The sequence below is a fragment of the Petromyzon marinus genome, unplaced genomic scaffold, assembly GCF_048934315.1.
Source record: "Petromyzon marinus isolate PM22_M1 ecotype Great Lakes invasive population unplaced genomic scaffold, UKy_Petmar_22M1.pri1.0 PM_G_Scaffold_3, whole genome shotgun sequence".
Lineage (NCBI taxonomy): Eukaryota > Metazoa > Chordata > Hyperoartia > Petromyzontiformes > Petromyzontidae > Petromyzon > Petromyzon marinus.
Window position 1 is genome coordinate 4,997,669 of NW_027422872.1, and position 13,156 is coordinate 5,010,824.

The following is a 13,156-nucleotide window of genomic DNA, read 5'->3' on the forward strand; positions in this document are numbered from 1 at the left end:
TATACACTACACTACTATACAATACACTATTATACACTACACTATACACTTATACACTACAATATACACTACAATATGCACTACTATACACTACACTATACACTACACACTACTATACACTATACACTACACTATACACTACACTATACACTAAGCTATACACTACACCATACACTACTATACACTACACTACTATACACTACACTATACACTACTATGCACTACACTACTATACACTACACTATACACTACTATACACTAGTGCTGCACTAGTCCCCAAACTGCAAAGACAAAGGCTCCCCAATGTAGACTGACGCATCCACAGACCCACACATGGACCCACAGACTCGCACAGAAACCCACGGACTCATCGACTCCCACTGGGCGTGCGCTGTTAGCGAGCACCGGTGAGGGTCGCGATGGAACAACACCAGGGGCTGGTGTGGACCGAACCACGGCTGGCCGCTCGTCTCTCAAATTCTGATGTTAGCACCCCCACCCACCTCACCACCTCCTTAATTATGGCTGAGTCCACCTAAGTGACGCTCAGGACTGCTTCAGGTAAGGGGCCGACCTTAAATGACGTCACGCGATTTTAGAGGATTTTTGACCCCCCCCATCATCACACGACGTCACAAAGTCAGACCCCTCCCCCCTCAATTATGACGTCACAAAGCTCAGCCCCCCCACCCCCCCAAAAAAATAAAACATGCTTCAAATCGCTTTAAACTATTCTTGTCATCGTCACAAACGTCTGAACCCGCCCCCCTCTAGGTGCGTGACGTTATTCACGGACGGCCCCTAATTGTCGCCGGTATTGGCTTTCAGACAACAAATTAATTTTTCGTCTCCCTCCTCTTTTCAGAACATAGATGGACTAGTCCTTCTAAATAAACTGCCAAATCGCTGCGTGTGGTGCTGACGTTTTTTTTATAAATAAATACACCTTTTAAAATAAATTAATTATTGCAAACCGACACACCTGATGACGACCGTTTGTGTTATGGTTGAAACGTCGTGAGAATTTTTATTGTTTTATATATATTTTATTATTTTATTGTTTCCCTTCAGCGTGACTTTACCGAAAGAGCTAAGAATATGAATTACTGCAGTCACGAAAGCTTTAAGTCAAGATTAAAATATATTAGCATACCAAAATTAGCATAGGTCCACCGTTGACCAATCGCTGCGCACCATCGCTGGAGACGCGCCCAGGTTTGCCTCTCGACCAATCGGATCGCTGGCCCTCCCTCCTCCCCACTTTGGCACGCTGCGACCAATCAGATCGCGGGAGGACGCTACCATTTTTAATGCCTTACACGCTGAAAGCCGCGCGCCCATGTGCGTGTGAGTGTTTAGTTTTGTTTTAATTATTTTAATCATTAAAATTCGCGAGTGTCAAGGTAAGCTACGTTGACTTTATTTTTTAAAGCATTTTCTCAAGAGAACCGTTGTTGTTGCTGCTGCTGTTGTTGTGAAAGGCCCGGTACACCCTGAGGCCTTGCCTAGACTAGGACAGCCTTGATGTCACGTGGGTCCACACTCTTTGTGTAAAGTCACGGAGGTAGAAAATATAATTTATTTATTATTTCATTACATTTTATTTTATACCTACGTTAAATTTAATTTAAATTTTTAATTAATTTAATTAAAATGTATTTCATACCTACGTTCAATTTAATTTAAAATTGTAATTAATTTAATAAAAAAATATTTCATACCTACGTAATTTTTTATCAATGAATATTTTTTTATACTTTAAATTAATTTTATTTTATACCTACGTTAAATTTAATTTAAATTTGTAATAAATTACATTTTATTTCATACATACGTTAAATTAAATTGATTTTTTGAATAAATTAAATTTATTTTATTTCATACCTACACATGTACAGTCATTTTAACTGCTCTGACTGCTACAAGCTAAGTGCGGCCTGGAATCGTATTATTAAGTAATACATTTTACAATTACAATTCCTTATAGAGGAACCCCATACTAATGAACTGACTACGTATCTATATAATTAAAAGACCGCACGCAAATACCGCAAAAGTGGACCCCGTTGTCAATGATATAATTCGATGTACGTACAGCAGTTGCTGTACAGCAGTTGCTGTACGTACATCATTAAAATTACACCGATTGTAATACGTCACCAAAGATGACACAATTTTAATTTGACCCCCGGGTCTGATCGCGTTAACTGTGCAGGTGGCGGGTCGAGAGGTGACTTGCACGTGTGTGCAGCTTGTTGAATATTGACGTGCGATGACTTGTGGAGAGGAAGAATGATGATGGCGATGCAAGTCTTGAAGTCTGACGTTGTTCTCCTAGTCGTGTAGCCTACCGCGTGCAACTTTGGGGATTGCGTAATGTAATTTTAGTTTCCTCTGTGGAACTTTTCATTTTGTTGATTCTAACGCTTTAACTAACGTAGGGCGGGCTTGGGAGCGGCGTTGACGATGTGTTTTGGCGTTACACCAACCAGCACCTTTGCATTCAAAAGTTGGAGGTGCTTTGATTGTTACAGCGATGGGTGGAATCGTCACCGTCATGGGTTTTAAGTGGGCATGGAGCCCGCCAAGGGAATGGGTAGGTAGAGGAATGGGGTTGGAGAGTATACATAACTTGCATTTCTAGTCATTTCAACAATTTATGGGCATGCGCATCATTAACAGTGTCCTGATTGATGAGCAAAACAAAATCGCAATTTAATCATCAATCTATTGTCATTAATGAGTCCGAAATAGCAATAGTCATGCTCAAAACCGCATTCCTATTATAAAAAATAATTGAACCCCCATTCATGATGACAATTCCAATATGGTCATTATGATGCTCAGAATTACACTTATATTCTCAGAATCATGAACATTTATTAAAACAGCAGTGTGCTCAAAATGCAAATTTACCAATTTCAACATGTACACAATCAATTCCAAGATTCTAATCAAAGTAAGTCCTATGTATCTTGGTGTTTTCATGCTTATCCATTATTGCGCGCCCCCCAAAAAAATATACAAAAGTGTATTTTTATAATGTTTGCATGGTGTACAGTCTGGAAATTACCCACATGGCAAATTTCAAGCTTGGTGCGTGTCGGGAAGAACGCTAAACATTTTGAACAGACACACACATTCACAACTTTGCCTTTGATATATATGGAGATTAGTAATAAATTGTTAATTTAATTACTTTCATGTTGACGGATTGTAACTACGAATAGCACTGGCTCACCACGGGGCTTATCGCGTGGTATCTGGGCACTTTATTTGAAACGTAAACCCCACAGTGTGTGAGTACAATTCCTCGCAAGTTGCGTCCACAGACACAGACAATGACGTTTCTAGGTAAGAGTAAGAAATGAATCTACGTGTCGAGGAGAGACGAGAGAGCCAAGAGGTCACCTCGGGAGACGGGGCGGCACGTCAACCTTAGTCACGTGACTGAAGGAGTGAGGGCGTGCCGTGCGTGTGTGTGTGTATACCATGTGTGTGTGTACTGTGTGTGTGTGTACTTGCATGTGTGTGTGTACCGTGTGTGTGTGTGTGTACCGTGCGTGTGTGTGTGTACTGTGTGTGTGTGTACTGTGCGTGCGTGTGTACTGTGTGTGTGTATATATTGTGTGTGTGTGTGTACCATGTGTGTGTACACTGTGTGTGTGTGTACCTTGTGTGTGCGTAGCGTGTGTGGCGGTAGTCTAGCAGTTAGTGCGCTGCTCTACAAACATGACGACTCGAGTTTGATTCCCACTCACAGCCAACACCCAGTGACGATTCTTTAGGATATGTTTTTCAAACGAACGGTTGTTTGGGTTGCGTTGTGTTCATTAAAGTTACTTGCAATTCAAATACAGGTGTGTTGTTGGTGGTTGTGATGCCAGACGATAACATTGTGAGGAGCAATGCCTGAATCCTTACCCTTGGGGTTCCTCTAGAAATGGCAAAAAGTCACTGAGAGTGGCCACGTGGAGGAGAGGCTGCTACTCTGCACAGAGCTGGACCGGTACCGCCTGGATCTCTGTGGCATTCAGGAGATCCAGTGGACCGGCTCTGACTCCAATCATCATGAGGGGTGCAGAGTCATCCACTCGGGACAGGAGACTGCCAAACAACAAGGAGTGGCTCTTATTCTGAAAAAAAGAATGAAGGCGGCGTGGGAAGGTGGCGGCGAGGTGTGGGAAGCTGTAAGCCCCAGGCTACTTTGGGCTCGCCTCCCCATCAACAGGAGGCAGAGAATGGTGGTGGTGGTGGCTGCTTACGCCCCCACCGAAGACGAACATCAGTGGAGGGATGCAGGCAAGCCCGTGTATTCAGATTCCTTCTGTGACCTCCTGTCACAGGTGTTAGCTAAAAGTGCCCCCTCGGGATAGAGTCATCCTGTTGGGTGACTTCAATGCCCGAGTTGGTGATGATGCTGGCACCTGGTCTGGAGCGATTGGAAGGCATGGGCCAGATCAACTCAATAACAACGGTAGGAGGCTGTTAGACTTCTGTGGAGCCTGTGGGCTTGTCATGGCCAACACGCTGTTCTGGCATCTGTGCATCCAGACAACATCTTGAATTCACGCCGGGTCCAAGCAAGAACATCCGCGGGACTATATAGCAGTGGACCAGCGAATGCAGGCCCATGTCCTTGACACCAGCACCTACAGTGCTGCTGACCTCACTGACCGTTAGCTTTTCATATGTAAGATCTGTGGGCTGGGTAAATCTGTGAGCAGGAGCGAGAGATAATTAAGCTCCCAAGCATTCACTACGTTATAAACAACATTTTCACTCATAAGTCGCTTGCCTAATTGCCTCAGCAACTCGGTGTTTCGTATCGAATCTCATCTCAAACAATCGAAGGGCGCCCCCTAGTGGCAGCTGCCCCTGTGTGGCACAAGGTGGCCCTGCACCGGCCTGCACATGGCATGAGTCTGTCAGTAGGGGGCGATCATTGACGCGTCATCTACATTGTGGAGTTTCCGGATAATGTCTGGAATTAACCACAATTTTGACCGTGACACCAACATGCAATGACCTGTGCATTGTGAGTGACAAAATACTCTGTTTGACATCCGCCGTGAAGCAGAACAGCGCATATTGTGGTGAATGTTACTGGGGTAGCCAGGTGTGCCTGTCGGATTTGAACTTTGAACCTCTGCAACAAATAGAGAATACGCTACCATATTCCTGGTTCTTTTGGTAAAGTCACGTAGATAGAAAACAAAATAAAAGATTTTTAAAATAAAAATTCATACAAATAACAAATAAAAATAAATTTAAAAAAATAAGTTGATAAGATGCCAGGGGTCGACTGACTCAGATGACTGGCCAATGCACCGCCTTTGCCCCCCACCACACACACAGTGTGTGTACGTACGTGGACAATAATGTCCACGTTGTTGCTGAGTTCACGCACCCAAGGGAGGGGGCAATGAAAAATGAAGCTGAATCAACTTAAACTCCATCCCCGCTCTGTGACGTCACCACTCAGCATGACCTCATCGGCATGAAGTGCCAGCGGGAGGTGTACCTCGCTAGTGACGTCATGTCACCAAGGTATTCACACTCCCCCAACCTGCTTCCGCGTGACGTCGCGAGTAACAGGAGGCTGCCGATCCGCGCTTGCACTGAAATCCGAGGTGAGAAATTCTCATGCTGGTGGTAGTGGTGGTTGTTGTTGTTTACCAAGGTAGAGCCTCTCTCTCTCAGGGATGTCAGTTGAGTAGCAGCGAGCATGAGAATCGATATCCAGGTTGGAACTGTTGTATATATAGGTGTTATGAAAATTGATTAAAATAATGAAAATTAAATGAAATTTGCATAATTTATCCGAAATTATGTTAATTTGTGTAATTATGCGCATACATTATGCTGATTTGAGAGATGACCGTGTTAATTTATGCGAGTGGGCGTGGTTATAATGCAGGTCATGATAATTAGGTCGAGCCTCGGTGACGAGGATTGTGTTATGAATTTGAACAACGCGATTAATCGTATGCAGTTCTGTAGGTGTTGTGAGCACGAATGAGAGAGTCGATTCGACTCTGCTCTTTAATTCCGTATTATCGATAAGGATACGATTACTCTCGATTGAACATTATGAATTACGTGTGTTATGGATTATGTGTGGTGATAGTGTGCTTATGATAGGTCCCCAGGATTCAGATCTCATACGCAGAACAATATGCAGAATTTCAGGAAGAATCACACAAACCTTCTGCTTTAATCAATTTTATTTTCTAGCTAACTTTAATTTTGGATAATTTTGGATAATATGAAAACTCAATCTCGGGATTTTGGAATTTCAACACAGCGTTAACATGATACCATCACGATTGCGTTGTTTCACCTCGATAGCGGCACCTGTGGTTAATTCCCGACACGTAACGCAATCAATCGGTTGTTGAGAGAGAGATTAAACATGCATAACTATTCTATCAAACCTTAACTCTATTATATGCGAATTCGTATACTTGAATTATTACACAAGACGGCACTCGGTCTTTGATTCGTATCCAATCCTTAACACATTCTGATATGCAAAATTATTATGCTTGAAATCGTCAGCACAGTACCACGGCGATGTTCGTTAATTGATTCATCAACGATTATGCAATTAAAGCGTTCGACTGAAATAATTCTGATTGCCTCATCAACGTAACTCAATGGGTGGCGATGTTTTTCGTTACCAGCTAATAGTTGACGCAGTTATCATGAGTCTTGTATGTTTAATGGGAGCGTTGTTGATTTCTTGCGTTGAGCAAACGCTTAGGTTGATTTCCTTGTAAAAAAAAATGTTTGTTCGTTGTGTAGCGGTGGGGGAGTGAGGAGGGGGGAGAGTGTGGGGGGCATACGAACGACTGCCAGTTTCTGTCCACCGCTGGCTGGATGAGTCAGCACGACGCTTGCCGTCGTCCCGCCGATGGGTGTTGAGTGCGGGACCGCTGCCCTCTCAGCGCTGGTGACGTGAAGTTGCGCGCTGTGGCACGCTGGTGGCACGCTGTTTGCGCACTGGTGCTGATGCTGGTGCTGATGGCACGCTGGTGGCGCGCGCTCCCTCTCCTTGAAGATGCGCGAACGCGCCCGTGCTGGTTCGCTGACAGCAGTTTCCTGCACTGCTGGATGAGCTGCTGCACGCTCTTGCTTGGCGTTGCTGGCCACGCTCTTTCCGCTGCTGTAGTATCTGACGCTGCGCTCGCGGGTGACAGGTCAAGTTTTCTTCTGCTGAGTGAGCCGAGTCGCACGTGCTCTCTTTGTTGAAGTTGTTGGCGGCTCTCTGACAGCAGGTTTCCTCCACTGCTGTATGACTCAAGTCGCACGCGCTTGGTCGCTGGTTTGCTGAAGTTGTTGGCGGCTGTCCAAGCTTTTCCGCTGCTGGTTGAGCCACGTTGCACGCTCTCTCCCTGTGGAGATGCTCGAGCGCTCTCAGCGCTGATTCGCTGATAGCAGTTTCTCTCCACTGCTGTATGACTCAATTTCGTTGATACATGGCGACTCATGCGATCCTCGCTACTCAGCAAGGCTCGCAGCCAGCCGCTCCATGCGACTGCTCGTCCTGTGGACGTCTTGACTCGCTGATCTGTCTTGACTCTTGACTGTTGACTGACTTTTGAAAATGCGGCTGACCGTTATATTCAAAGACAATTCTCTCCGCGCTGTGGAAAAGGTGGGGGGGGGGGGTGGTCTGTTTGTGTGTGAGTTCGTGTGTGTACAGATGGCTCCTGCGATAACAATCTGTTTGCCCTGGCGTGAAATTCCTCTCTCGCGCTCTGCGGGAGAGACAAAGGTGGTCGGGAGCACCTATCTCTTTATACTTTCGACTTTATATTTCTCAAATACCATTTGGTCCTATGTTCGCCAAGACTCGTGTTTGTAACTACGTCCTCCCGACACCCCTCTCGGGTTACCGAGGTTCACATTGTTATGATGGAATTATTAAAAAGAAAAATAATTTTCATCCTGAGTTTAAGAGTTCCGTTTCTTGATTGTTGGAATCCATATCCCTTGGTTCTGTAAGGTTCTATAATGGAATATAGTTTAAGGTTAACACGTTATTATTAATGTTATATTGCAATTTCTTTAAAACTTTGTTTGCCTGGTTGCCGTGTGTGGGGTGGGGTGTGTCTCCTCATCAAACCCGGCTGGCTTTTCCAGATGGCCCCTTGTGATAAGGTGTAATTCTTGCTTCTCCGCGCTGCGAGAGAGACAAAGGTGGTCGGGGTTGCTTGGGATATTGTTTAAACTCTTTCGCAAGTTTGCCCGTTGTCTCATTCCTTCTCGAAAACCTTTGATGTGACTCTGTATTTTGTCTCCAAGCTTTGTTTTAACAGTAAAAGTATTAAAGGTGAAAATCATTTGATAGCGAATTAATTATTGGATAATAATTCACTGATGTATCTGGTGGCCTGGTCTTAATTGGAGTGAGCGCGAGGACCGCTAACTTTAGCTTATTCTTGTTATTGCATTTTAAATTTTAACCGTTTAAAAAAAAAATGGTTTAACCCGTGGGCGTCCTCATTTCTGGCTTGCGGATGGCTTCCCTCTGCGTGACCTCCCTTAGGGCACATTAAACTCTTGTTCATCTGGAGATCTTCGCAGATAGCTGCTAACATCCTCGCCTCGAGAGTTTTATTATTTCTTTATTTATTAATGGCCTGTTTATGACCGACATCTGGTTTTTCGTGTGCCTGGCTTACGGGTTTTATTGATTATTTTTTTCGTTTGTTAAAAAAAAATATGATATATACAACGGCAAATATTATTGTTAATATCAATTTTGGAAAAGGCTCATATACAACAACAGCGCTGGAGTGAAAAAAAGCGACGCGCAGATCACGACCTTTAAGCTGTGTGAGAAGAAACAAAGCGCCTTGACAAAGGAATTAGCATAGAATTTAGCTTTGAAATGGCTCACTGAAATAGCTAAGTTAAAGTATACACATCCGCAGAGGCACCCCTTGACAAAGGAATTAGCATAGAATTTAGCATTGAAATAGCTGAGTGATGTTCTGTTTGAGAGGAGACCTGATGGCTCATTGGGGCATTCTGTCTACAGGAAACCCACCCACACAGATTCCTACTTGAAACCTGATTCCCACCACCACCCAGCCCAAAATAATTCTCTCATCAAAACTTTATACCATAGTGCTCATTGCATTTCGGACCAACACCACCTGACCAGTGAATTAAAACATGTACACCTGGCCTTCAAAAGGAATGGTTACTCTGACCGTACCATCCGCCAAGCTTTTTCTCCCTCCATACAGAAACAGCCACTTGATACTCCGGTCAAAACCATCACACTACCATATATAGCAGGCGTTACTAAAAAGATTTCCAAAATTCTAAACAAACACAAGATCCAGGTCCGGTTCAATACAGTACACAAAATTCGTGATCTGATCCCATCCGTGAAGGATGTCATTCCTGACTTACAGTACCCCGGGGTTTACAAATTGAGTTGTACCTGCGGTGATTGCTATATCGGGGAGACAAAGCGACATGTCTCTGACCGAATTCGCGAGCACAAATCAGATTTGAAACACGGCAAAACGAATTCTTCTGCCATGGCTGATCACTGTTACAATGCTGTGGGTGATCACGATATAATTTTCTCCCGATACCAAGGTTCTTGGCAAACCCACGGGTTTTTATCAGAGATTTGTTCACGAGGCAATTCAGATCTACAAACACAGACACAATTTCAACCGAGAAGATGGTTTCAAATTAAGCAACCATTGGAAAGATGTTCTAAATCGAACTAAACATTAAACTAATTTCAATGGTACAGTATATTTTTCAAGTAGTGGTACCCCAAACTTTCGCAGCTCTTATAAATTCCCTTTTCACACCCATCAATAGGTTTAACTCCCCCCCCCCCCCGCGCTAAACGGCAAGTCCACCGGCACGTACATCACCTCTTTTCTAAAATCGGCCAATCAAATGCTAATTTTTATGCTAATTTCTTTGTCAGGACACCTTGTTTGCTCGCACACAGTTTAAAGGTCCGCGGTCTGGCGTGGTTGTGTTTCGCTACATTCTCCTGTTTGATTTATACTAGGTGCCTCGGTGAATGTATATGCTCTGACTTTAACATAGCTATTTCTGTGACCAGTTACAAGCTAATCACTCAGCTATTTCAATGCTAAATTCTATGCTAATTCCTTTGTCAAGGGGTGCCTCTGCGGATGTGCATACTTTAACTTAGCTATTTCAATGAGCCATTTCAATGCTAAATTATATGCTAATTCCTTTGTCACGGCGCTTTGTTTCTTCTCACACAGCTTAAAGGTCGTGATCTGAGCGTGGCTTATTTCACTCCAGCGCTGTCCTCCAGACAGTCTCGTCCCTTCACCTGATGAAGGCCGTGTTGTGGCCGAAACGTGATTTTTGTTATTTTATTTTTTTACCTACGTGACTTTACCCAATAGAACCAAAGAGTATGGATCCTAGCAGTCACGAAAGCTTTAAATCTAGAACTGTGATTCCATTTGCAAGTAAACTCACATTTCAACAACGTGGGTTGAAAGCATTAAGCATTAGCTCTGTCTGCATGTCTGCTCTGTTGTAAAGATGATCCAATATTAACACAATTGTAGTACAACAGCTCTGTTGCTGTTAGGGACCTAACAATGTTGAAAACTGGCCAAAATGTATTACACGGCCCACTCATGGTCCAGAGCAGAACTCGGTACCACCTAAGGTAGCAACACTTCAGTCGTACCCATTTATTTGGATGGAAAATGAAAGTAAATTACTTGATAGTCTCACTCATTGCATTTGTTTATCACTGGCCACGTAGAGAAATTGAAACTGCTCAATTTAGGCCACCTCACGTGGTACCGACAAAGGAGACATCTCATGGGCTATGAAAAAATAAGAATAGGTTGTATCCTTTCTGGCAATAAAACAGATCTTACGATTCATTGAAGAAGGTTTCTGTTTGGTGTTTGAACATCTAAACACCCGTTTTATTGCCAAAAAAGGATCAAATCTATTCTTATTTTGTCATACTTTGATACCGGCAAAACGGTCTCATTTTGAAGCGTCTCATGGACTATTGGATGGGGAGAAAAAAAACGGCGCTAAAAGTCAGCGCCAACCTCTCCTGTCGTGCCCAGTGACGTCATCACGGGCGAAGTTCACCACGCGAAGTCAAACGCCGCCTCGTGAGCGCCGCTCGGGAACCGTGTGGGTTTGTGTTTCTTGTCTCCTTTGCACAATGTGGGGAAGGGGTTCATCCAGCAGTGGATTGACAAAAGCGCTGTATGCATACTGCACAGGCTATGCTAACGTCACATTTAGGCCCATGGACCGAACAAACGCGTCTCTCTTTCTCCATCCGTCTCCACTCTCTCTCTTCCTCTCTCCACTGCTGGCCTGTAGGTTTGGGCCGAGCGAGTTCCTGCCGGGGATTTGGCTTTTCAGGAGCTGATTCCCCCCGTGGCTTTGTCGGCACGAGGCGACCGCGCGGAGTGTCAAGGGCTCCACCGGGCCCCAAGGCGCTGCCCCAGCACCACCGTAGTAGCCAAACCACCGGTGCTCGGCATGGCCTGTATGAAGGTCTTGCTGGACCTCATGTTGCGCACGGGGTACAACATCGTCCAGGAGAACGGACAGAGGAAGTTCGGACCGCCGCCCGACTGGCAGGGGCCCCCTCCCGCACGTGGCTGCGAGGTGTTTCTGGGGAGGATCCCGCGCGACCTCTACGAGGACGAGCTGGTGCCCGTGCTGGAGACGGTGGGGAATCTCTACCAGCTCCACCTCATGATGGAGCATAGTGGAGAGAACCGCGGCTATGCATTCGCTACCTACGCCACGCGCGCCCAAGCCACGGATGCCGTCAAGAAACTCAACAAATTCGAGATCCGTCCCGGACGCCGCATTGGAGTCCGCTTCAGTGTGGACAATCGCCACCTCTTTATTGGGGGGCTGCCAGAGGACAAGAAGCGAGCGGAGGTGATGATTGCGATGAGCGGTGCCACGGAGGGCGTGGTGGACGTCACGATGAGCGTCTGTTGCTGGGACAAAACCCTCAACCGAGGCTACGCGTTCATCGAGTACGGGAGCCATCACGCGGCCGCCATGGCCAGGAAGAAGCTCCTTCGAATCACCTTGCAGCTATGGGGCCGGACCATCAAGGTGGACTGGGCCATCCCGGAACGGGTGGCTGCGGCCACGGCGGTGGAGATGGAGGCGGCCGTGCCAGACCTGCTGCAGCCGGAGTGCACGGGCACCGGCAAAGCCGCACACAGCCTGTTTGAGGGCTGGGGGGCACGCACGTGGCTGTGGTGGGTACCTCTCCACCTGCGGCCCATGCCCGTAGCTTTCGAGGCGCTGCCGGAGGCGGCCATGCTGTCGTGGGAGGTGCGGCTGCGGATGCTGTGCCGGACCGCCGGCATCAGCTACCCAATCTTCGAGCTGCACGCTCACTCGGAGCCCGGGATACCCGTGGGCCTCCTCTATAAGGTGTCGATTCCCGGGGTGGGAGAAGGCGCCGACATCTTCCCCGAATTTCTGAGCTCCAGCGAGGAGGGAGCACGGGAGGTGGCATGTCAGCTCGCCTACAACATCCTCAGCAAGGCAAATCCTCTGAGAATTTGGCCAGAGGCATGGCTAGGCCCCGCCTCCGGCCACGCCCTCTCGTGGAACCTTTCGCAAAGGTTACCGGAGTAACTCGGCTAGCCCCACCTGTTGCCTTTGCCCCAGATGCGCCTCCTTCCCTGATTGGTTGTTACCTCCGTGGCCGTACCCGTGAAGCCCTTGCCAGGCCAGCGGGTGTCACCCTGTCATGTCAGCAGGTGTTACCCTGTCATGTCAGCAGGTGTCACCCTGTGATGTCAGCAGGTATCACCCTGTGATGTCAGCAGGTGTCACCCTGTCATTGCACTTTAATGAAAACCGACAACAGAATCCTTGAAGAAAAAAACTAATTCAGGTGTTTGACATGTCGACGCCATTTCGTTTTGAAAATGTAGCGGAGAAAAATATATATTGTTCACATCGCATTCTGTTTTGTCAATGATCTCTGTAACGTGCGACTGCTCTGCAAGCCATGCATTAACCCCTTTCTGTCTCAATTTAATTCCCAGCATGCAATTCTCCAAGCCTCAGATTTTAGAAAATCTTTCGCGCAACTTTAATCCTAGTAAATATATTTTTT

At 46.0% G+C, this 13,156-nt stretch overlaps 1 pseudogene; it reads left to right on the forward strand.

Moving 5' to 3' along the window:
* Nucleotides 1-1,304: 1,304 nt before the first annotated feature.
* LOC142915331 (putative RNA-binding protein 46 pseudogene) lies at nt 1,305-12,797 on the forward strand (annotated as a pseudogene).
* The last annotated feature ends 359 nt before the right edge of the window (nt 12,798-13,156 follow it).